General features: G+C 41.1%; 35 non-coding genes across 35 annotated transcripts; all 35 read left to right on the top strand.

Annotated features, from left to right (window-relative positions):
* The first annotated feature begins 6,620 nt into the window (after positions 1–6,620).
* Positions 6,621–6,693, top strand: trnak-cuu. The gene has a single exon. It is a non-coding gene; the product is annotated as a tRNA-Lys (tRNA).
* Positions 6,694–7,326: 633 nt separating this feature from the next.
* trnak-uuu lies at positions 7,327–7,399 on the top strand. The gene has a single exon. It is a non-coding gene; the product is annotated as a tRNA-Lys (tRNA).
* Positions 7,400–8,010: 611 nt separating this feature from the next.
* On the top strand, positions 8,011–8,121 carry trnal-caa. Its single transcript has 2 exons — positions 8,011–8,048; positions 8,076–8,121. It is a non-coding gene; the product is annotated as a tRNA-Leu (tRNA).
* A 263-nt stretch (positions 8,122–8,384) lies between these two features.
* trnak-uuu lies at positions 8,385–8,457 on the top strand. The gene has a single exon. It is a non-coding gene; the product is annotated as a tRNA-Lys (tRNA).
* Positions 8,458–8,723: 266 nt separating this feature from the next.
* trnak-cuu lies at positions 8,724–8,796 on the top strand. Its single transcript has one exon. It is a non-coding gene; the product is annotated as a tRNA-Lys (tRNA).
* A 279-nt stretch (positions 8,797–9,075) lies between these two features.
* trnal-caa lies at positions 9,076–9,186 on the top strand. Its single transcript has 2 exons — positions 9,076–9,113; positions 9,141–9,186. It is a non-coding gene; the product is annotated as a tRNA-Leu (tRNA).
* A 270-nt stretch (positions 9,187–9,456) lies between these two features.
* trnak-uuu lies at positions 9,457–9,529 on the top strand. Its single transcript has one exon. It is a non-coding gene; the product is annotated as a tRNA-Lys (tRNA).
* A 266-nt stretch (positions 9,530–9,795) lies between these two features.
* Positions 9,796–9,868, top strand: trnak-cuu. The gene has a single exon. It is a non-coding gene; the product is annotated as a tRNA-Lys (tRNA).
* Positions 9,869–10,147: 279 nt separating this feature from the next.
* trnal-caa lies at positions 10,148–10,258 on the top strand. Its single transcript has 2 exons — positions 10,148–10,185; positions 10,213–10,258. It is a non-coding gene; the product is annotated as a tRNA-Leu (tRNA).
* A 270-nt stretch (positions 10,259–10,528) lies between these two features.
* trnak-uuu lies at positions 10,529–10,601 on the top strand. Its single transcript has one exon. It is a non-coding gene; the product is annotated as a tRNA-Lys (tRNA).
* A 981-nt stretch (positions 10,602–11,582) lies between these two features.
* On the top strand, positions 11,583–11,655 carry trnak-uuu. Its single transcript has one exon. It is a non-coding gene; the product is annotated as a tRNA-Lys (tRNA).
* Positions 11,656–11,921: 266 nt separating this feature from the next.
* trnak-cuu lies at positions 11,922–11,994 on the top strand. Its single transcript has one exon. It is a non-coding gene; the product is annotated as a tRNA-Lys (tRNA).
* A 270-nt stretch (positions 11,995–12,264) lies between these two features.
* trnal-caa lies at positions 12,265–12,375 on the top strand. Its single transcript has 2 exons — positions 12,265–12,302; positions 12,330–12,375. It is a non-coding gene; the product is annotated as a tRNA-Leu (tRNA).
* A 270-nt stretch (positions 12,376–12,645) lies between these two features.
* Positions 12,646–12,718, top strand: trnak-uuu. The gene has a single exon. It is a non-coding gene; the product is annotated as a tRNA-Lys (tRNA).
* Positions 12,719–12,984: 266 nt separating this feature from the next.
* On the top strand, positions 12,985–13,057 carry trnak-cuu. The gene has a single exon. It is a non-coding gene; the product is annotated as a tRNA-Lys (tRNA).
* A 253-nt stretch (positions 13,058–13,310) lies between these two features.
* Positions 13,311–13,419, top strand: trnal-caa. Its single transcript has 2 exons — positions 13,311–13,346; positions 13,374–13,419. It is a non-coding gene; the product is annotated as a tRNA-Leu (tRNA).
* Positions 13,420–13,687: 268 nt separating this feature from the next.
* On the top strand, positions 13,688–13,760 carry trnak-uuu. Its single transcript has one exon. It is a non-coding gene; the product is annotated as a tRNA-Lys (tRNA).
* Positions 13,761–14,371: 611 nt separating this feature from the next.
* On the top strand, positions 14,372–14,482 carry trnal-caa. The gene is made up of 2 exons: positions 14,372–14,409; positions 14,437–14,482. It is a non-coding gene; the product is annotated as a tRNA-Leu (tRNA).
* Positions 14,483–14,752: 270 nt separating this feature from the next.
* trnak-uuu lies at positions 14,753–14,825 on the top strand. The gene has a single exon. It is a non-coding gene; the product is annotated as a tRNA-Lys (tRNA).
* Positions 14,826–15,091: 266 nt separating this feature from the next.
* On the top strand, positions 15,092–15,164 carry trnak-cuu. Its single transcript has one exon. It is a non-coding gene; the product is annotated as a tRNA-Lys (tRNA).
* Positions 15,165–15,440: 276 nt separating this feature from the next.
* trnal-caa lies at positions 15,441–15,551 on the top strand. Its single transcript has 2 exons — positions 15,441–15,478; positions 15,506–15,551. It is a non-coding gene; the product is annotated as a tRNA-Leu (tRNA).
* Positions 15,552–16,158: 607 nt separating this feature from the next.
* trnak-cuu lies at positions 16,159–16,231 on the top strand. Its single transcript has one exon. It is a non-coding gene; the product is annotated as a tRNA-Lys (tRNA).
* A 279-nt stretch (positions 16,232–16,510) lies between these two features.
* trnal-caa lies at positions 16,511–16,621 on the top strand. The gene is made up of 2 exons: positions 16,511–16,548; positions 16,576–16,621. It is a non-coding gene; the product is annotated as a tRNA-Leu (tRNA).
* A 270-nt stretch (positions 16,622–16,891) lies between these two features.
* Positions 16,892–16,964, top strand: trnak-uuu. Its single transcript has one exon. It is a non-coding gene; the product is annotated as a tRNA-Lys (tRNA).
* A 266-nt stretch (positions 16,965–17,230) lies between these two features.
* trnak-cuu lies at positions 17,231–17,303 on the top strand. The gene has a single exon. It is a non-coding gene; the product is annotated as a tRNA-Lys (tRNA).
* Positions 17,304–17,582: 279 nt separating this feature from the next.
* On the top strand, positions 17,583–17,693 carry trnal-caa. Its single transcript has 2 exons — positions 17,583–17,620; positions 17,648–17,693. It is a non-coding gene; the product is annotated as a tRNA-Leu (tRNA).
* Positions 17,694–17,963: 270 nt separating this feature from the next.
* trnak-uuu lies at positions 17,964–18,036 on the top strand. The gene has a single exon. It is a non-coding gene; the product is annotated as a tRNA-Lys (tRNA).
* A 265-nt stretch (positions 18,037–18,301) lies between these two features.
* trnak-uuu lies at positions 18,302–18,374 on the top strand. Its single transcript has one exon. It is a non-coding gene; the product is annotated as a tRNA-Lys (tRNA).
* A 266-nt stretch (positions 18,375–18,640) lies between these two features.
* Positions 18,641–18,716, top strand: trnak-cuu. Its single transcript has one exon. It is a non-coding gene; the product is annotated as a tRNA-Lys (tRNA).
* Positions 18,717–19,373: 657 nt separating this feature from the next.
* Positions 19,374–19,446, top strand: trnak-uuu. Its single transcript has one exon. It is a non-coding gene; the product is annotated as a tRNA-Lys (tRNA).
* A 266-nt stretch (positions 19,447–19,712) lies between these two features.
* trnak-cuu lies at positions 19,713–19,785 on the top strand. Its single transcript has one exon. It is a non-coding gene; the product is annotated as a tRNA-Lys (tRNA).
* A 282-nt stretch (positions 19,786–20,067) lies between these two features.
* trnal-caa lies at positions 20,068–20,178 on the top strand. The gene is made up of 2 exons: positions 20,068–20,105; positions 20,133–20,178. It is a non-coding gene; the product is annotated as a tRNA-Leu (tRNA).
* Positions 20,179–20,448: 270 nt separating this feature from the next.
* On the top strand, positions 20,449–20,521 carry trnak-uuu. The gene has a single exon. It is a non-coding gene; the product is annotated as a tRNA-Lys (tRNA).
* Positions 20,522–20,787: 266 nt separating this feature from the next.
* Positions 20,788–20,860, top strand: trnak-uuu. The gene has a single exon. It is a non-coding gene; the product is annotated as a tRNA-Lys (tRNA).
* Positions 20,861–21,126: 266 nt separating this feature from the next.
* Positions 21,127–21,199, top strand: trnak-cuu. The gene has a single exon. It is a non-coding gene; the product is annotated as a tRNA-Lys (tRNA).
* The last annotated feature ends 164 nt before the right edge of the window (positions 21,200–21,363 follow it).

Below are 21,363 nucleotides of genomic sequence, written 5' to 3'. Positions count from 1 at the left end.
GGCAACAAAGGTCAAATAATTTCAAAGTAGTTTACTGAATATTACAATGTGTTTACTGTGCTGCAGTGACCTTCCATAGTTACCAGATCTCAGTCCAGCACAACACTCCAAGGATGAGCTGGAAAGGGAAATTCTTGTCACAAATGCCAGAAATGTTTCCAACATATTTGTTGAAAAAGCTAATTTTGTAATTGTTTCCATTAAGAAAGAAATTAAATTAAAATCACATGTGAACAAGTTTGTTCATGATACAGGACCTTAGAAATCACAGCAGCGACAGTAAAAAAGTTACATGAGATATATTCAGAATTCAGACAATCAGAGGAGACGTTGGCGTCTTCAATATGGGTTGGAACGACAAGCCCCGCCTACTTGGGAGCGGCTACATGTGCCATGCTTTGGGAAAATTGTAGTTGGCATTTTTACAGAAGAGTTATGAATTAAAAATGTATAATTACACACAATTTTTTAAGAACTGTGCGATGCTGTGAGGGCTCTTATGGAGCCAGCTGCACAATGTCTGAAAATAACAAAAATAAAACATCATCCTCCTAACACTTCCTGTTGTTTTCTTTATCGTTTTCACCAGTAGTAACACTTGGCTGTTCATCACATTTGATGGAAAAAAATCTATTTCCGTTGCTGTTTTGCAAAATACTTTAATTTCCACACCTGAAAAACCTCTTCATGTCAGCGCTAAAACTATTGAACGACTTCATTTTTGTCATTTCAAGTTGTGGAATTTTATGCTTAGTGGAAAAAGCGGCTACTATAGTGCAGCTGTGCCACAGAATCGAATCAGATTTAAAAGCAGAAGAGAATCGGACCCGTTGCGAGCAATTGAAAGTGTTATTGAATAAAAAAATATATCACTTCAATCCAAGTCATTCCCCATATTTTAATTCAGTCCTGTTACACACCAATGACCATCGATCCATTGTTCATCCAGTCCTTCTTTCCAGTGGTCATGTGCTCCTCAAACCCAGTTCATGACGAAGATAAAATCATGTGGAGTGTGTCGGTCTTCCAAATACAGCCAATATGTCAGAGAGCTACGTCTGGGGCGAGGCAGCATGGTGTTCTCATGGCCGCCAAATAACTATTAAGTCCAAATTCATGGACAAAGGTTAAATGTGCATCGCTTCAGAATCTGGATTCAGATACTAGCTTCATTCAGATGGCTGTTTGGGAAAAGACAGAAGAATGTGGAAGGATGAGACTCACAAGTTGTCAAGTGGTGCTGCATCTCCTGATCGTGGGACAAATTACAGCTGACTTCTACAAAGTTAAGACTGCAGCAGTCCTAACGGATTCATTCGAAAGGATTTTAAGATTTTTAGGTGTGCGAAGAATTCAGTCCCTCTTCTTCTCCCTAATCTGCATTTAAGGAGAAGTGCTACCCGATGTTTGAAGGACCAAAGGCCAAGGGAGCAGGGAACTGCTAGTACAACCAAACATTTTTCCAATGTCAGTGTTATAAAATTTGTCCCTTCCTTATTTGGAAATGCTCACGGTTGTATTAAAATGCTACTTTTAAACACTGGTCTGTGTCCTGACATAATCTTGAACTGTAAAAAGTTAAACTACAGCAACTTTGACTTTGGATGGGTCAGCTTACTGCTATCACTTCAGATACAATACATAGAGAAAGCTTTGAAAACATTACAAATGATTAGCATGCATGCACAAATGGAGAACATTTGTGCATGCATGCTAACTGATACGATATTAATCTTTAAAGAGAAAGTGACCAACTTTGAAATGAAGCTGTACTGCTTCCTGTCTGGCTCATGCCGCTTTGAGTCTCACTTCACCAGCAGACAGAAGGTGGGTCCGTGTGTGTGTGCTGAAGTTGGAGCAGCATGACGAATGCTGAACGCTGGGTGGCTGAATGAAAACAAAAACACTGAGCCAGTCAAACATCAGGAAGGAAATTCCCTACAGTCCTGAAGGCAACAAGATTAATACACTGCCTCATTTTTCCTTTTTTCAGGCCGGTTTTTGCTTATCTATAGAAACTACGTAGAAAATATGTCATTGCATTTAATTGTAAAGTAGTTTTCCCAACAAACCAGGAGCCATCTAATTTAAGTTTTACCGATTTATGTTTGTGGACAACGATTTGATCTACATTTGTGAATAAGCACACTGAAGGAAAGAAGAAAAACCAAACCAGATCGGACTAAAAGTTGAACATTCTGTCTCAAACTCACACTGCTAGATTAAACTCATTGCTTCCAGAAAACCTTTATTTTATTGCAGAGCAGAATAAAGTGGTTCTTGAGGAGTAGCGTTGCTGTTATGATAGAGGAATCAACGTTATTAGTAAATTGATTATTTTAGAAAGTTAACCAGTTTGCCATTTTCTGACTCAAAACAGCTGCCAGTAACATTTAGATCAATATAAATTTAAAAAGTATTTCTGGAAAACAAGCTTCTGTGGGCCAATAAGGCTACATATTTATAGCTCTTGACCTTTTCAGCATGGTTTTTCTTGTTCCAACAATAACAACAACAAAAAGTGTTTTAGTTGGATCATACAGGGTGAACAAACACAGGTCAGTACATAAATGCAAAGTGGAAAGACAAGGACCAGTCAAGATTTCTTGCAAATGAAAAATCAGAAAAGCGAGGAGTGCGTTTGTTATCTGCTCTCCTAAATCAATAAATCTATTGCTGCATTTCAAGCTGCTGATTGCTCGACATCTCCACTGGTTTTACAGACCCAGAGTGAATTTCTTCTTTGTACTCCACCTTAAATATAGAGGAATTATGTGAAAATCATCTTTGAGCATCAAATTTAAAGTCCTGCCACAGAATGCTGATAGATCTGGTCTTTGTCTCAGTAGCTGTGTTTCAATTGACTATATAATTACCCAATTTGATACTTTAAAAATAAATTTGCAAATTTGACAAAACAAATTTTTTGATGAATAGTTTTGGAGCTAGAATGTGGTGTTTCTTTTTCATTTTTCTTTTTGGCCACATCAAAATTGTTTTCTTTCGCAAAACTGCAGTGGAAATACCTTTTTCACATCACACAAGTCAGATGATCAACAAACATGTTGCTGCTGGCATAAACCATGAAGAAGAAGACGACAGGAAGTAGTTTTGTAATGACGTCTAACATCCAAAACCAAACATAGAAATTTATACTCTGAACAGGAAATGTTTTGCTATCTTGACATAATACCGTAATTGCATCAGTTTATGTAAAAAAACGTGCTTAGTTACTTAGTTGTTCCAAGACAATGAGATTAGAAACGTCTCTGAGAATAAGAAAAAACTGATTTTCTAAGTATGGTGCCTTTTTGAAATCAGGGGCAGAAAAAGTTAACAATCGTAGCTGTAAAACATGAAATAACATCAAAAATCCTTTGAGTAATTAATTTATCTGATCTTTTTACAGCTTATTTATGGCAGTGGCTTCCTTTTGCATCAATTCAAGTGGGATAACAAGTCAGTCGCAATAAAAAAAAGTCATTTCACCAAAGACTTGACTCATTCGGGTTGAGAATTGCTCCTCCATTTTTATTACCAGGAACATCATTTAAATTCTTTAAAACTGTGTTTTAAAGTTGTTTTAAAATGTACAAAGTGCAACAGCTTTACAACTTCTTTTACTCTTTTATCTCCGTAGAAAGCATAAAATTTGACTTGTTTTTCTCTTTTAAACCAAAGGGAAGAGGAAAACTCTGCAGTCCTGTCGCCGGGTGAGGAGGTTTGAGGTCGGCATAAACGGCTGAAGGGGGCCGACTGTCGACGGAGTAAAACCTGCAGGATGTCGCAGTTTGTGGAGGTGTGAATTCAGAAGCCAGGCGGCGTGCTTTTAGACGAACATCGACGTTGCACGGCATAACTCTGGAGAATGTTGCTGAACCACAAATCTAGAACAAACATTCAGAAAACTGCAGAACAGCTGAAACACAGACTTCCTTTAAACCGAGGCTAAAATCCCGAGCTGTTTAGAGCTGCCTCTGATTTATAGAGAAACAAGTGAAACTTTGATCAGCATTTTTGATGTGCATTGATGGTTGTGATGATGGCATTTGACAAAATGTAATGTTTATCATCTGTTTCACAACTGGTGACTGTATGATGTTTGTATGATGTAAAGGACTTTGAACTGCCTTGTTGCTGAAACGTAAAGTAAGGTCATTTTATTTAAATAGCACATTTTCAGCAACACGGCATTTAAAGTGCTTTACATGAATTAGAAAAACAAAAAAACTTCACAATTGAAGGAGTTTCTCTAAGGAATAAGAATTTGTAATTCACAATTTATAAACTAATAGAAATGTCTCTAGATAAACTAATAGGATGTAACTGTAGTAATGTAAAGAACTTTACTACTTACTACACCAATTTTTAGTGAGACAACTGCACACTCTTATGCTTGAGGCTTCTTTTGGTTATGTTCAAACATTTAAGAAGTTGAAAATTTCTGAGTTTCAAGCATCATATTTTAGACTCTTCAAACGTAGAAATGTGCAAGCTTTTTCTACAAAAATGTTCAAACAGACATTTCCTTACTTTTTTCTAGAAAATGTTGGTTTTTTTCCAAATATATACAAGGGTCATACACAAGTGCATTCATTTAAAAGTCTTTGCTTTGAGATTTTGAAGTGACATTACGATTCATTTTGCCGTAAAAGGTATAAAATTTTATTTTCCACATCACAGTGTGCAGTGTTTTACAAGTGTGAAGATATAAGACAGAGATCTGCCTTCTCCAAGTGCTCCCGGTTCTCCCAGTGGTAACTGCAGAAATATGCCACTGAGTCAGAACAGTGTTTCCCAATTCCAGTCCTCGGGGTGCCCTGCTCTGCATGTTTTAGATGTGCCTCTATACCAGAACAGCTGATTCAAATGATTGCATGACATCTTCTGCAGCCACCAAGTACTGCAGGAGCCTGTTAATCACCCAAAGATTCAATCCAGGTGTGTGGCAGAAGGGAAACACCTAAAACATGCAGGCAGGGGGGGCCCGAGGACTGGAATTGGGAAACACTGAGTCAAAAAACAATCAGGAGGGTTTTAGCGCTATCAATCACTCCCCCTGTGCTCTTTGCTCAACTACTACAGTACAGCCTGCCACAAATGCTAATGCTAGTTAATGCTAGAAACGGTCTTCCTGTAACATTTAGTTAATGTTTCACCATAAGCACCTTGAGCAGTGTACAGGAGGTTGATTGACAGGGCTAAGACCCTCCTCCTGGCTCTGATTGGTTGCTTTTGACCTGGAGCACTGCATTTTTGCACACTGAGATTATCAGTCTCAGACTACACTGTCCCGTCATGGTAATACATTTTAATAAATTTTGAAAGAACATATTTTTTGTAAAAGCTTCATGCTACAGCTTTAATCATTTCAGAGTTTTTGTTAGGCACAAGAAAACCGTTCTAGAGGTAGGAGGCTGTCAAGGCCAGTTCTCTTCTTGGCATTGTGGTGGAAAATTACTACAAGTTAACATTTGCTGATCATGTTATATTAAATGCTTATGAACTTTCAACAAAAGAACTATTTGGGTTACATGTACAAGGTTGGACTTTGTTTTCTGTCTTGAACCAAACTGTCTCATACCTTGTTTTGAATTCTTTATCCTTGGTATTAAACTCATGTGTTGTCTCTGTCTGGCAGATCTTTTCACCCAGACCTGCTTCATTATTGATTGCCCTACAAGCTCTCTGTATTGTGCACAAAATATGAATAAACCTGATTTCACCTGACAGTGCTTGGTAAAATAGCTTTTTTTTTTTTTTTCACAACAGCATTCACAGGTTTCAGTACTTGGCTATGCAGAAATACTCATAGGAGAGGTTTGGAGTACCCCTAAATTCAAAGAGTCAGCAGAGTGAATTCAATCCCTCTGCAACCCAGTCCAGGAACTAGAAACAGTTTATAAGCAAAGAGGATGTTTGTCAGGGTAGAGCTGCCTGAAGTCATTGTCTTATTTATTACCACAAACTCACAAACAAGGAGGACATTGTCCGTTGTTCTAAAATCAACAGCTCTATCAAGCCAAGCATAGAGGACTTGTATCCTGTGATCTCAGCTTGGGTCAAGGTCCTTTAACCAAACAGTAACGTATCTTGTTTAGACATCCAGTATAATCGGGGTCAAAGACTTTTCTCAGAATGTTGGTGTCAAAAAATTCCCAGAATGGGATCTTGGAGTATTTACAACTTGTTAGTTCCCAGCTAGAAATCTGAATGAACCTTTTCTCCTCTTGTGATTTCCTAAAATGAGGGGAGGAGAAAAAAGAAAACATAACTCGTCATCAGTAAACATTTCACATGATACATTTATTGAACAAAACTGTTAATCAATGGTTCTCTGAATTTGATTTTTTTTTCTATTCAAAAGCAAAGATGTATTTCCTATTTTGCAGGTGCTGAATTTAATAAAGACTGCAAAAGGACGGTTTTGGTGAACAAGTTATAGATCGTATGTAGAAAGTGCTCACACTTTATGTAGAAATTCAATTGACAGAGGTCTACAAGTACTCATAGCCCGTTGGCCATAAACATTTGCAGTGTTTTGTCGTAGTTGTATATTACAAGCAAGGAAATCAACTTTGTTTCCATTGTCACGTGCCACTGAAGAAGTTTGTAAGCAAGCCCGGCTAGCTCAGTCGGTAGAGCATGAGACTCTTAATCTCAGGGTCGTGGGTTCAAGCCCCACGTTGGGCGTTTGTGATTTGAATTACTGTTTGTTCTTCATGTGTTTAAGGACATAAATATTTCAGTGCCCTCTGCCATTGGCGGTGGTAATTCAAGCAATTTGGTTCAAACAATTGCTGTCGTGTTTAAAATCAATTGATAGAGGTCTACATGTACTCATAGCCCTTTGGCCAAACATATCATCAGTGTTTGGTCTAAGTCCTGCAAGTACATTGAACAAGCCCTGAAGATTAGGCACAGTGACTTTGTACCTTCTAAGCACAAACGACAGGTCAGGATGGCAAGGCACCAGACTCAAGGCTTAGCCCCTTACTTCCTGGAGAGGTTTCTGGTCTCCTGATGGAGGCGTGGGTTCGAATCCCACTCCTGACAATATTTATGTGAGAGATCTCTAGAACAAATTCCTTGGTGTGCAAGATTATGTTTTTTTGTACATGCGGTAGCTATTTAGATTCTGCCTTCCACATGCACATGACAGACTGGGCACAAGATTCTTTTTTGGTCTGACAGTATTTTATATTTCACGTAAGACCAGTCATGGAAAATTGCTGCAGATTGCCGATCAAAACCGCCTATGCAGATGTAGCTCCAGAATAAACTTTGATTCCATTGGTGATGGTGAATGAAGAGTTTCCCACAGAAGCCTGTCTAGCTCAGTTGGTAGAGCATGAGACTTTTAATCTCAGGGTCGTGGGTTCGAGTCCCACGGTGGGCGATTCTACATAGACTTACTTTGTGTTCTTAATGGCTTTAGTTAGCCCAGTTCTTCTTGAAATGTAATATCTGCCATCAGTGGTTGTAATTCAAGCAGTCTTGTTTAAACACTTGGTTTTATGTAGAAATTCAATTGACAGAGGTCTACAAGTACTCATAGCCCGTTGGCCATAAACATTAGCAGTGTTTTGTCGTAGTTGTATATTACAAGCAAGGAAATCAACTTTGTTTCCATTGTCACGTGCCACTGAAGAAGTTTGTAAGCAAGCCCGGCTAGCTCAGTCGGTGAGCATGAGACTCTTAATCTCAGGGTGGTGAGGTTCACGTTGGGCGTTTGTGATTTGAATTACTCTTTGTTCTTCATGTGTTTAAGAACATAAACATTTCAGCTCTTTTTGAAATGTGCCCTCTGCCATTGGCGGTGGTAATTCAAGCAATTTTGTTTAAACAATTGCTGTCGTGTTTAAAATCAATTGATAGAGGTCTACATGTACTCATAGCCCTTTGGCCAAACATATCATCAGTGTTTGGTCTAAGTCCTGCAAGTACATTGAACAAGCCCTGAAGATTAGGCCCAGTGACTTTGTACCTTCTAAGCGTACAGCACGACAGGTCAGGATGGCCGAGCGGTCGAAGGCGCCAGACTCAAGGCTTAGCCCCTTACTTCCTGGAGAGGTTTCTGGTCTCCTGATGGAGGCGTGGGTTCGAATCCCACTCCTGACAATATTTATGTGAGAGATCTCTAGAACAAATTCCTTGGTGTGCAAGATTATGTTTTTTTTGGTAGCTATTTAGATTCTGCCTTCCACATGCACATGACAGACTGGGCACAAGATTCTTTTTTGGTCTGACAGTATTTTATATTTCACGTAAGACCAGTCATGGAACATTGCTGCAGATTGCCGATCAAAACCGCCTATGCAGATGTAGCTCCAGAATAAACTTTGATTCCATTGGTGATGGTGAATGAAGAGTTTCCCACAGAAGCCCGTCTAGCTCAGTTGGTAGAGCATGAGACTTTTAATCTCAGGGTCGTGGGTTCGAGTCCCACGGTGGGCGATTCTACATAGACTTATTTTGTGCTCTTAATGGCTTTAGTTAGCCCAGTTCTTCTTGAAATGTAATATCTGCCATCAGTGGTTGTAATTCAAGCAGTCTTGTTTAAACACTTGGTTTTATGTAGAAATTCAATTGACAGAGGTCTACAAGTACACATAGCCTGTTGGCCATAAACATTAGCAGTGTTTTGTCGTAGTTGTATATTACAAGCAAGGAAATCAACTTTGTTTCCATTGTCACGTGCCACTGAAGAAGTTTGTAAGCAAGCCCGGCTAGCTCAGTCGGTAGAGCATGAGACTCTTAATCTCAGGGTCGTGGGTTCGAGCCCCACGTTGGGCGTTTGTGATTTGAATTACTCTTTGTTCTTCATGTGTTTAAGAACATAAACATTTCAGCTCTTTTTGAAATGTGCCCTCTGCCATTGGCGGTGGTAATTCAAGCAATTTTGTTTAAACAATTGCTGTCGTGTTTAAAATCAGTTGATAGAGGTCTACATGTACTCATAGCCCTTTGGCCAAACATATCATCAGTGTTTGGTCTAAGTCCTGCAAGTACATTGAACAAGCCCTGAAGATTAGGCCCAGTGACTTTGTACCTTCTAAGCGTACAGCACGACAGGTCAGGATGGCCGAGCGGTCGAAGGCGCCAGACTCAAGGCTTAGCCCCTTACTTCCTGGAGAGGTTTCTGGTCTCCTGATGGAGGCGTGGGTTCGAATCCCACTCCTGACAATATTTATGTGAGAGATCTCTAGAACAAATTCCTTGGTGTGCAAGATTATGTTTTTTTGTACATGCGGTAGCTATTTAGATTCTGCCTTCCACATGCACATGACAGACTGGGCACAAGATTCTTTTTTGGTCTGACAGTATTTTATATTTCACGTAAGACCAGTCATGGAAAATTGCTGCAGATTGCCGATCAAAACCGCCTATGCAGATGTAGCTCCAGAATAAACTTTGATTCCATTGGTGATGGTGAATGAAGAGTTTCCCACAGAAGCCCGTCTAGCTCAGTTGGTAGAGCATGAGACTTTTAATCTCAGGGTCGTGGGTTCGAGTCCCACGGTGGGCGATTCTACATAGACTTACTTTGTGTTCTTAATGGCTTTAGTTAGCCCAGTTCTTCTTGAAATGTAATATCTGCCATCAGTGGTTGTAATTCAAGCAGTCTTGTTTAAACACTTGGTTTTATGTAGAAATTCAATTGACAGAGGTCTACAAGTACTCATAGCCCGTTGGCCATAAACATTAGCAGTGTTTTGTCGTAGTTGTATATTACAAGCAAGGAAATCAACTTTGTTTCCATTGTCACGTGCCACTGAAGAAGTTTGTAAGCAAGCCCGGCTAGCTCAGTCGGTAGAGCATGAGACTCTTAATCTCAGGGTCGTGGGTTCGAGCCCCACGTTGGGCGTTTGTGATTTGAATTACTCTTTGTTCTTCATGTGTTTAAGAACATAAACATTTCAGCTCTTTTTGAAATGTGCCCTCTGCCATTGGCGGTGGTAATTCAAGCAATTTTGTTTAAACAATTGCTGTCGTGTTTAAAATCAGTTGATAGAGGTCTACATGTACTCATAGCCCTTTGGCCAAACATATCATCAGTGTTTGGTCTAAGTCCTGCAAGTACATTGAACAAGCCCTGAAGATTAGGCCCAGTGACTTTGTACCTTCTAAGCGTACAGCACGACAGGTCAGGATGGCCGAGCGGTCGAAGGCGCCAGACTCAAGGCTTAGCCCCTTACTTCCTGGAGAGGTTTCTGGTCTCCTGATGGAGGCGTGGGTTCGAATCCCACTCCTGACAATATTTATGTGAGAGATCTCTAGAACAAATTCCTTGGTGTGCAAGATTATGTTTTTTTGTACATGCGGTAGCTATTTAGATTCTGCCTTCCACATGCACATGACAGACTGGGCACAAGATTCTTTTTTGGTCTGACAGTATTTTATATTTCACGTAAGACCAGTCATGGAAAATTGCTGCAGATTGCCGATCAAAACCGCCTATGCAGATGTAGCTCCAGAATAAACTTTGACTCCATTGGTGATGGTGAATGAAGAGTTTCCCACAGAAGCCCGTCTAGCTCAGTTGGTAGAGCATGAGACTTTTAATCTCAGGGTCGTGGGTTCGAGTCCCACGGTGGGCGATTCTACATAGACTTACTTTGTGTTCTTAATGGCTTTAGTTAGCCCAGTTCTTCTTGAAATGTAATATCTGCCATCAGTGGTTGTAATTCAAGCAGTCTTGTTTAAACACTTGGTTTTATGTAGAAATTCAATTGACAGAGGTCTACAAGTACTCATAGCCCGTTGGCCATAAACATTAGCAGTGTTTTGTCGTAGTTGTATATTACAAGCAAGGAAATCAACTTTGTTTCCATTGTCACGTGCCACTGAAGAAGTTTGTAAGCAAGCCCGGCTAGCTCAGTCGGTAGAGCATGAGACTCTTAATCTCAGGGCGGGTTCGAGCCCACGCTTTGTGATTTGAATTACTCTTTGTTCTTCATGTGTTTAAGAACATAAACATTTCAGCTCTTTTTGAAATGTGCCCTATGCCATTGGCGGTGGTAATTCAAGCAATTTTGTTTAAACAATTGCTGTCGTGTTTAAAATCAGTTGATAGAGGTCTACATGTACTCATAGCCCTTTGGCCAAACATATCATCAGTGTTTGGTCTAAGTCCTGCAAGTACATTGAACAAGCCCTGAAGATTAGGCACAGTGACTTTGTACCTTCTAAGCGTACAGCACGACAGGTCAGGGCAGTCGAAGGCACCAGACTCAAGGCTTAGCCCCTTACTTCCTGGAGAGGTTTCTGGTCTCCTGATGGAGGCGTGGGTTCGAATCCCACTCCTGACAATATTTATGTGAGAGATCTCTAGAACAAATTCCTTGGTGTGCAAGATTATGTTTTTTTGTACATGCGGTAGCTATTTAGATTCTGCCTTCCACATGCACATGACAGACTGGGCACAAGATTCTTTTTTGGTCTGACAGTATTTTATATTTCACGTAAGACCAGTCATGGAAAATTGCTGCAGATTGCCGATCAAAACCGCCTATGCAGATGTAGCTCCAGAATAAACTTTGACTCCATTGGTGATGGTGAATGAAGAGTTTCCCACAGAAGCCCGTCTAGCTCAGTTGGTAGAGCATGAGACTTTTAATCTCAGGGTCGTGGGTTCGAGTCCCATGGTGGGCTTCTGATTTAGACTTACTTTTGTGTTCTTAATGGCTTTAGTTAGCCCAGTTCTTCTTGAAATGTAATATCTGCCATCAGTGGTTGTAATTCAAGCAGTCTTGTTTAAACACTTGGTTTTATGTAGAAATTCAATTGACAGAGGTCTACAAGTACTCATAGCCCGTTGGCCATAAACATTAGCAGTGTTTTGTCGTAGTTGTATATTACAAGCAAGGAAATCAACTTTGTTTCCATTGTCACGTGCCACTGAAGAAGTTTGTAAGCAAGCCCGGCTAGCTCAGTCGGTAGAGCATGAGACTCTTAATCTCAGGGTCGTGGGTTCGAGCCCCACGTTGGGCGTTTGTGATTTGAATTACTCTTTGTTCTTCATGTGTTTAAGAACATAAACATTTCAGCTCTTTTTGAAATGTGCCCTCTGCCATTGGTGGTAATTCAAGCAATTTTGTTTAAACAATTGTGTTTAAAATCAATTGATAGAGGTCTACATGTACTCATAGCCCTTTGGCCAAACATATCATCAGTGTTTGGTCTAAGTCCTGCAAGTACATTGAACAAGCCCTGAAGATTAGGCCCAGTGACTTTGTACCTTCTAAGCGTACAGCACGACAGGTCAGGATGGCCGAGCGGTCGAAGGCGCCAGACTCAAGGCTTAGCCCCTTACTTCCTGGAGAGGTTTCTGGTCTCCTGATGGAGGCGTGGGTTCGAATCCCACTCCTGACAATATTTATGTGAGAGATCTCTAGAACAAATTCCTTGGTGTGCAAGATTATGTTTTTTTGTACATGCGGTAGCTATTTAGATTCTGCCTTTCACATGCACATGACAGACTGGGCACAAGATTCTTTTTTGGTCTGACAGTATTTTATATTTCACGTAAGACCAGTCATGGAAAATTGATGCAGATTGCCGATCAAAACCGCCTATGCAGATGTAGCTCCAGAATAAACTTTGACTCCATTGGTGATGGTGAATGAAGAGTTTCTCACAGAAGCCCGTCTAGCTCAGTTGGTAGAGCATGAGACTTTTAATCTCAGGGTCGTGGGTTCGAGTCCCACGGTGGGCGATTCTACTTAGACTTACTTTGTGTTCTTAATGGCTTTAGTTAGCCCAGTTCTTCTTGAAATGTAATATCTGCCATCAGTGGTTGTAATTCAAGCAGTCTTGTTTAAACACTTGGTTTTATGTAGAAATTCAATTGACAGAGGTCTACAAGTACACATAGCCCGTTGGCCATAAACATTAGCAGTTTTTTGTCGTAGTTGTATATTACAAGCAAGGAAATCAACTTTGTTTCCATTGTCACGTGCCACTGAAGAAGTTTGTAAGCAAGCCCGGCTAGCTCAGTCGGTAGAGCATGAGACTCTTAATCTCAGGGTCGTGGGTTCGAGCCCCACGTTGGGCGTTTGTGATTTGAATTACTCTTTGTTCTTCATGTGTTTAAGAACATAAACATTTCAGCTCTTTTTGAAATGTGCCCTCTGCCATTGGCGGTGGTAATTCAAGCAATTTTGTTTAAACAATTGCTGTCGTGTTTAAAATCAATTGATAGAGGTCTACATGTACTCATAGCCCTTTGGCCAAACATATCATCAGTGTTTGGCCCTGAAGATTAGGCACAGTGACTTTGTACCTTCTAAGCGTGCACAGCACGACAGGTCAGGATGGCCGAGGTCGAAGGCGCCAGACTCAAGGCTTAGCCCCTTACTTCCTGGAGAGGTTTCTGGTCTCCTGATGGAGGCGTGGGTTCGAATCCCACTCCTGACAATATTTATGTGAGAGATCTCTAGAACAAATTCCTTGGTGTGCAAGATTATGTTTTTTTGTACATGGTAGCTATTTAGATTCTGCCTTCCACATGCACATGACAGACTGGGCACAAGATTCTTTTTTGGTCTGACAGTATTTTATATTTCACGTAAGACCAGTCATGGAAAATTGATGCAGATTGCCGATCAAAACCGCCTATGCAGATGTAGCTCCAGAATAAACTTTGATTCCATTGGTGATGGTGAATGAAGAGTTTCTCACAGAAGCCCGTCTAGCTCAGTTGGTAGAGCATGAGACTTTTAATCTCAGGGTCGTGGGTTCGAGTCCCACGGTGGGCGCATTACTACTTCAGACTTACTTTTGTGTTTAATGGCTTTAGTTAGCCCAGTTCTTCTTGAAATGTAATATCTGCCATCAGTGGTTGTAATTCAAGCAGTCTTGTTTAAACACTTGGTTTTATGTAGAAATTCAATTGACAGAGGTCTACAAGTACTCATAGCCCGTTGGCCATAAACATTAGCAGTGTTTTGTCGTAGTTGTATATTACAAGCAAGGAAATCAACTTTGTTTCCATTGTCACGTGCCACTGAAGAAGTTTGTCAGCAAGCCCGGCTAGCTCAGTCGGTAGAGCATGAGACTCTTAATGGTCGTGGGTTCGAGCCCCACGCTAGCTTTGTGATTTGAATTACTCTTTGTTCTTCATGTGTTTAAGAACATAAACATTTCAGCTCTTTTTGAAATGTGCCCTCTGCCATTGGCGGTGGTAATTCAAGCAATTTTGTTTAAACAATTGCTGTCGTGTTTAAAATCAGTTGATAGAGGTCTTCATGTACTCATAGCCCTTTGGCCAAACATATCATCAGTGTTTGGTCTAAGTCCTGCAAGTACATTGAACAAGCCCTGAAGATTAGGCCCAGTGACTTTGTACCTTCTAAGCGTACCACGACAGGTCAGGATGGCCGAGCGGTCGAAGGCGCCAGACTCAAGGCTTAGCCCCTTACTTCCTGGAGAGGTTTCTGGTCTCCTGATGGAGGCGTGGGTTCGAATCCCACTCCTGACAATATTTATGTGAGAGATCTCTAGAACAAATTCCTTGGTGTGCAAGATTATGTTTTTTTGTACATGCGGTAGCTATTTAGATTCTGCCTTCCACATGCACATGACAGACTGGGCACAAGATTCTTTTTTGGTCTGACAGTATTTTATATTTCACGTAAGACCAGTCATGGAAAATTGATGCAGATTGCCGATCAAAACCGCCTATGCAGATGTAGCTCCAGAATAAACTTTGACTCCATTGGTGATGGTGAATGAAGAGTTTCTTACAGAAGCCCGTCTAGCTCAGTTGGTAGAGCATGAGACTTTTAATCTCAGGGTCGTGGGTTCGAGTCCCACGGTGGGCGATTCTACTTAGACTTACTTTGTGTTCTTAATGGCTTTAGTTAGCCCAGTTCTTCTTGAAATGTAATATCTGCCATCAGTGGTTGTAATTCAAGCAGTCTTGTTTAAACACTTGGTTTTATGTAGAAATTCAATTGACAGAGGTCTACAAGTACTCATAGCCCGTTGGCCATAAACATTAGCAGTGTTTTGTCGTAGTTGTATATTACAAGCAAGGAAATCAACTTTGTTTCCATTGTCACGTGCCACTGAAGAAGTTTGTCAGCAAGCCCGGCTAGCTCAGTCGGTAGAGCATGAGACTCTTAATCTCAGGGTCGTGGGTTCGAGCCCCACGTTGGGTGTTTGTGATTTGAATTACTCTTTGTTCTTCATGTGTTTAAGAACATAAACATTTCAGCTCTTTTTGAAATGTGCCCTCTGCCATTGGCGGTAATTCAAGCAATTTTGTTTAAACAATTGCTGTCGTGTTTAAAATCAGTTGATAGAGGTCTTCATGTACTCATAGCCCTTTGGCCAAACATATCATCAGTGTTTGGTCTAAGTCCTGCAAGTACATTGAACAAGCCCTGAAGATTAGGCCCAGTGACTTTGTACCTTCTAAGCGTACAACACGACAGGTCAGGATGGCCGAGCGGTCGAAGGCGCCAGACTCAAGGCTTAGCCCCTTACTTCCTGGAGAGGTTTCTGGTCTCCTGATGGAGGCGTGGGTTCGAATCCCACTCCTGACAATATTTATGTGAGAGATCTCTAGAACAAATTCCTTTGTGTGCAAGATTATGTTTTTTTGTACATGCGGTAGCTATTTAGATTCTGCCTTCCACATGCACATGACAGACTGGGCACAAGATTCTTTTTTGGTCTGACAGTATTTTATATTTCACGTAAGACCAGTCATGGAAAATTGATGCAGATTGCCGATCAAAACCGCCTATGCAGATGTAGCTCCAGAATAAACTTTGACTCCATTGGTGATGGTGAATGAAGAGTTTCCACAGAAGCCCGTCTAGCTCAGTTGGTAGAGCATGAGACTTTAATCTCAGGGTCGTGGGTTCGAGTCCCACGGTGGGCGATTCTACTTAGACTTACTTTGTGTTCTTAATGGCTTTAGTTAGCCCAGTTCTTCTTGAAATGTAATATCTGCCATCAGTGGTTGTAATTCAAGCAGTCTTGTTTAAACACTTGGTTTTATGTAGAAATTCAATTGACAGAGGTCTACAAGTACTCATAGCCCGTTGGCCATAAACATTAGCAGTGTTTTGTCGTAGTTGTATATTACAAGCAAGGAAATCAACTTTGTTTCCATTGTCACGTGCCACTGAAGAAGTTTGTCAGCAAGCCCGGCTAGCTCAGTCGGTAGAGCATGAGACTCTTAATCTCAGGGTCGTGGGTTCGAGCCCCACGTTGGGTGTTTGTGATTTGAATTACTCTTTGTTCTTCATGTGTTTAAGAACATAAACATTTCAGCTCTTTTTGAAATGTGCCCTCTGCCATTGGCGGTGGTAATTCAAGCAATTTTGTTTAAACAATTGCTGTCGTGTTTAAAATCAGTTGATAGAGGTCTTCATGTACTCATAGCCCTTTGGCCAAACATATCATCAGTGTTTGGTCTAAGTCCTGCAAGTACATTGAACAAGCCCTGAAGATTAGGCCCAGTGACTTTGTACCTTCTAAGCGTACAGCACGACAGGTCAGGATGGCCGAGCGGTCGAAGGCGCCAGACTCAAGGCTTAGCCCCTTACTTCCTGGAGAGGTTTCTGGTCTCCTGATGGAGGCGTGGGTTCGAATCCCACACCTGACAATATTTATGTGAGAGATCTCTAGAACAAATTCCTTTGTGTGCAAGATTATGTTTTTTTGTACATGCGGTAGCTATTTAGATTCTGCCTTCCACATGCACATGACAGACTGGGCACAAGATTCTTTTTTGGTCTGACAGTATTTTATATTTCACGTAAGACCAGTCATGGAAAATTGATGCAGATTGCCGATCAAAACCGCCTATGCAGATGTAGCTCCAGAATAAACTTTGACTCCATTGGTGATGGTGAATGAAGAGTTTCTTACAGAAGCCCGTCTAGCTCAGTTGGTAGAGCATGAGACTTTTAATCTCAGGGTCGTGGGTTCGAGTCCCACGGTGGGCGATTCTACTTAGACTTACTTTGTGTTCTTAATGGCTTTAGTTAGCCCAGTTCTTCTTGAAATGTAATATCTGCCATCAGTGGTTGTAATTCAAGCAGTCTTGTTTAAACACTTGGTTTTATGTAGAAATTCAATTGACAGAGGTCTACAAGTACTCATAGCCCGTTGGCCATAAACATTAGCAGTGTTTTGTCGTAGTTGTATATTACAAGCAAGGAAATCAACTTTGTTTCCATTGTCACGTGCCACTGAAGAAGTTTGTCAGCAAGCCCGGCTAGCTCAGTCGGTAGAGCATGAGACTCTTAATCTCAGGGTCGTGGGTTCGAGCCCCACGTTTGGTGTTTGTGATTTGAATTACTCTTTGTTCTTCATGTGTTTAAGAACATAAACATTTCAGCTCTTTTTGAAATGTGCCCTCTGCCATTGGCGGTGGTAATTCAAGCAATTTTGTTTAAACAATTGCTGTCGTGTTTAAAATCAGTTGATAGAGGTCTTCATGTACTCATAGCCCTTTGGCCAAACATATCATCAGTGTTTGGTCTAAGTCCTGCAAGTACATTGAACAAGCCCTGAAGATTAGGCCCAGTGACTTTGTACCTTCTAAGCGTACAACACGACAGGTCAGGATGGCCGAGCGGTCGAAGGCGCCAGACTCAAGGCTTAGCCCCTTACTTCCTGGAGAGGTTTCTGGTCTCCTGATGGAGGCGTGGGTTCGAATCCCACTCCTGACAATATTTATGTGAGAGATCTCTAGAACAAATTCCTTTGTGTGCAAGATTATGTTTTTTTGTACATGCGGTAGCTATTTAGATTCTGCCTTCCACATGCACATGACAGACTGGGCACAAGATTCTTTTTTGGTCTGACAGTATTTTATATTTCACGTAAGACCAGTCATGGAAAATTGATGCAGATTGCCGATCAAAACCGCCTATGCAGATGTAGCTCCAGAATAAACTTTGACTCCATTGGTGATGGTGAATGAAGAGTTTCTCACAGAAGCCCGTCTAGCTCAGTTGGTAGAGCATGAGACTTTTAATCTCAGGGTCGTGGGTTCGAGTCCCACGGTGGGCATTTCTACTTAGACTTACTTTGTGTTCTTAATGGCTTTAGTTACCCAGTTCTTCTTGAAATGTAATATCTGCCATCAGTGGTTGTAATTCAAGCAGTCTTGTTTAAACACTTGGTTTTATGTAGAAATTCAATTGACAGAGGTCTACAAGTACACAGAGCCCGTTGGCCATAAACATTAGCAGTGTTTTGTCATAGTTGTATATTACAAGCAAGGAAATCAACTTTGTTTCCATTGTCACGTGCCACTGAAGAAGTTTGTAAGCAAGCCCGGCTAGCTCAGTCGGTAGAGCATGAGACTTTTAATCTCAGGGTCGTGGGTTCGAGTCCCACGGTGGGCGATTCTACATAGACTTACTTTGTGTTCTTAATGGCTTTAGTTAGCCCAGTTCTTCTTGAAATGTAATATCTGCCATCAGTGGTTGTAATTCAAGCAGTCTTGTTTAAACACTTGGTTTTATGTAGAAATTCAATTGACAGAGGTCTACAAGTACTCATAGCCCGTTGGCCATAAACATTAGCAGTGTTTTGTCGTAGTTGTATATTACAAGCAAGGAAATCAACTTTGTTTCCATTGTCACGTGCCACTGAAGAAGTTTGTAAGCAAGCCCGGCTAGCTCAGTCGGTAGAGCATGAGACTCTTAATCTCAGGGTCGTGGGTTCGAGCCCCACGTTGCCATGCTTTGTGATTTGAATTACTCTTTGTTCTTCATGTGTTTAAGAACATAAACATTTCAGCTCTTTTTGAAATGTGCCCTCTGCCATTGGCGGTGGTAATTCAAGCAATTTTGTTTAAACAATTGCTGTCGTGTTTAAAATCAATTGATAGAGGTCTACATGTACTCATAGCCCTTTGGCCAAACATATCATCAGTGTTTGGTCTAAGTCCTGCAAGTACATTGAACAAGCACTGAAGATTAGGCCCAGTGACTTTGTACCTTCTAAGCGTACAGCACGACAGGTCAGGATGGCCGAGAGGTCGAAGGCGCCAGACTCAAGGCTTAGCCCCTTACTTCCTGGAGAGGTTTCTGGTCTCCTGATGGAGGCGTGGGTTCGAATCCCACCTGACAATATTTATGTGAGAGATCTCTAGAACAAATTCCTTGGTGTGCAAGATTATGTTTTTTTGTACATGCGGTAGCTATTTAGATTCTGCCTTCCACATGCACATGACAGACTGGGCACAAGATTCTTTTTTGGTCTGACAGTATTTTATATTTCACGTAAGACCAGTCATGGAAAATTGCTGCAGATTGCCGATCAAAACCGCCTATGCAGATGTAGCTCCAGAATAAACTTTGATTCCATTGGTGATGGTGAATGAAGAGTTTCCCACAGAAGCCCGTCTAGCTCAGTTGGTAGAGCATGAGACTTTTAATCTCAGGGTCGTGGGTTCGAGTCCCACGGTGGGCGATTCTTCATAGACTTACTTTGTGTTCTTAATGGCTTTAGTTAGCCCAGTTCTTCTTGAAATGTATTATCTGCCATCAGTGGTTGTAATTCAAGCATTCTTGTTTAAACACTTGGTTTTATGTAGAAATTCAATTGACAGAGGTCTACAAGTACTCATAGCCCGTTGGCCATAAACATTAGCAGTGTTTTGTCGTAGTTGTATATTACAAGCAAGGAAATCAACTTTGTTTCCATTGTCACGTGCCACTGAAGAAGTTTGTCAGCAAGCCCGGCTAGCTCAGTCGGTAGAGCATGAGACTCTTAATCTCAGGGTCGTGGGTTCGAGCCCCACGTTGGGCGTTTGTGATTTGAATTACTCTTTGTTCTTCATGTGTTTAAGAACATAAACATTTCAGCTCTTTTTGAAATGTGCCCTCTGCCATTGGCAGTGGTGGTAATTCAAGCAATTTTGTTTAAACAATTGCTGTCGTGTTTAAAATCAATTGATAGAGGTCTACATGTACTCATAGCCCTTTGGCCAAACATATCATCAGTGTTTGGTCTAAGTCCTGCAAGTACATTGAACAAGCCCTGAAGATTAGGCCCAGTGACTTTGTACCTTCTAAGCGTACAGCACGACAGGTCAGGATGGCCGAGCGGTCGAAGGCGCCAGACTCAAGGCTTAGCCCCTTACTTCCTGGAGAGGTTTCTGGTCTCCTGATGGAGGCGTGGGTTCGAATCCCACTCCTGACAATATTTATGTGAGAGATCTCTAGAACAAATTCCTTGGTGTGCAAGATTATGTTTTTTTGTACATGCGGTAGCTATTTAGATTCTGCCTTCCACATGCACATGACAGACTGGGCACAAGATTCTTTTTTGGTCTGACAGTATTTTATATTTCACGTAAGACCAGTCATGGAAAATTGCTGCAGATTGCCGATGAAAACCGCCTATGCAGATGTAGCTCCAGAATAAACTTTGACTCCATTGGTGATGGTGAATGAAGAGTTTCCCACAGAAGTCCGTCTAGCTCAGTTGGTAGAGCATGAGACTTTTAATCTCAAGGTCGTGGGTTCGAGTCCCACGGTGGGCGATTCTACATAGACTTACTTTGTGTTCTTAATGGCTTTAGTTAGCCCAGTTCTTCTTGAAATGTAATATCTGCCATCAGTGGTTGTAATTCAAGCATTCTTGTTTAAACACTTGGTTTTATGTAGAAATTCAATTGACAGAGGTCTACAAGTACTCATAGCCCGTTGGCCATAAACATTAGCAGTGTTTTGTTGTAGTTGTATATTACAAGCAAGGAAATCAACTTTGTTTCCATTGTCACGTGCCACTGAAGAAGTTTGTAAGCAAGCCCGGCTAGCTCAGTTGGTAGAGCATGAGACTTTTAATCTTAGGGTCGTGGGTTCGAGTCCCACGGTGGGCGATTCTTCATAGACTTACTTTGTGTTCTTAATGGCTTTAGTTAGCCCAGTTCTTCTTGAAATGTAATATCTGCCATCAGTGGTTGTAATTCAAGCGTTCTTGTTTAAACACTTGGTTTTATGTAGAAATTCAATTGACAGAGGTCTACAAGTACTCATAGCCCGTTGGCCATAAACATTAGCAGTGTTTTGTCGTAGTTGTATATTACAAGCAAGGAAATCGACTTTGTTTCCATTGTCACGTGCCACTGAAGAAATTTGTCAGCAAGCCCGGCTAGCTCAGTCGGTAGAGCATGAGACTCTTAATCTCAGGGTCGTGGGTTCGAGCCCCACGTTGGGCGTTTGTGATTTGAATTACTCTTTGTTCTTCATGTGTTTAAGAACATAAACATTTCAGCTCTTTTGAAATGTGCCCTCTGCCATTGGCGGTAATTCAAGCAATTTTGTTTAAACAATTGCTGTCGTGTTTAAAATCAGTTGATAGAGGTCTTCATGTACTCATAGC

Source organism: Gambusia affinis, linkage group LG22, assembly GCF_019740435.1.
Source record: "Gambusia affinis linkage group LG22, SWU_Gaff_1.0, whole genome shotgun sequence".
NCBI lineage: Eukaryota > Metazoa > Chordata > Actinopteri > Cyprinodontiformes > Poeciliidae > Gambusia > Gambusia affinis.
The sequence above is the reverse complement of the archived record's forward strand: the minus strand, read 5'-3'. Positions and strand labels throughout refer to the sequence as shown.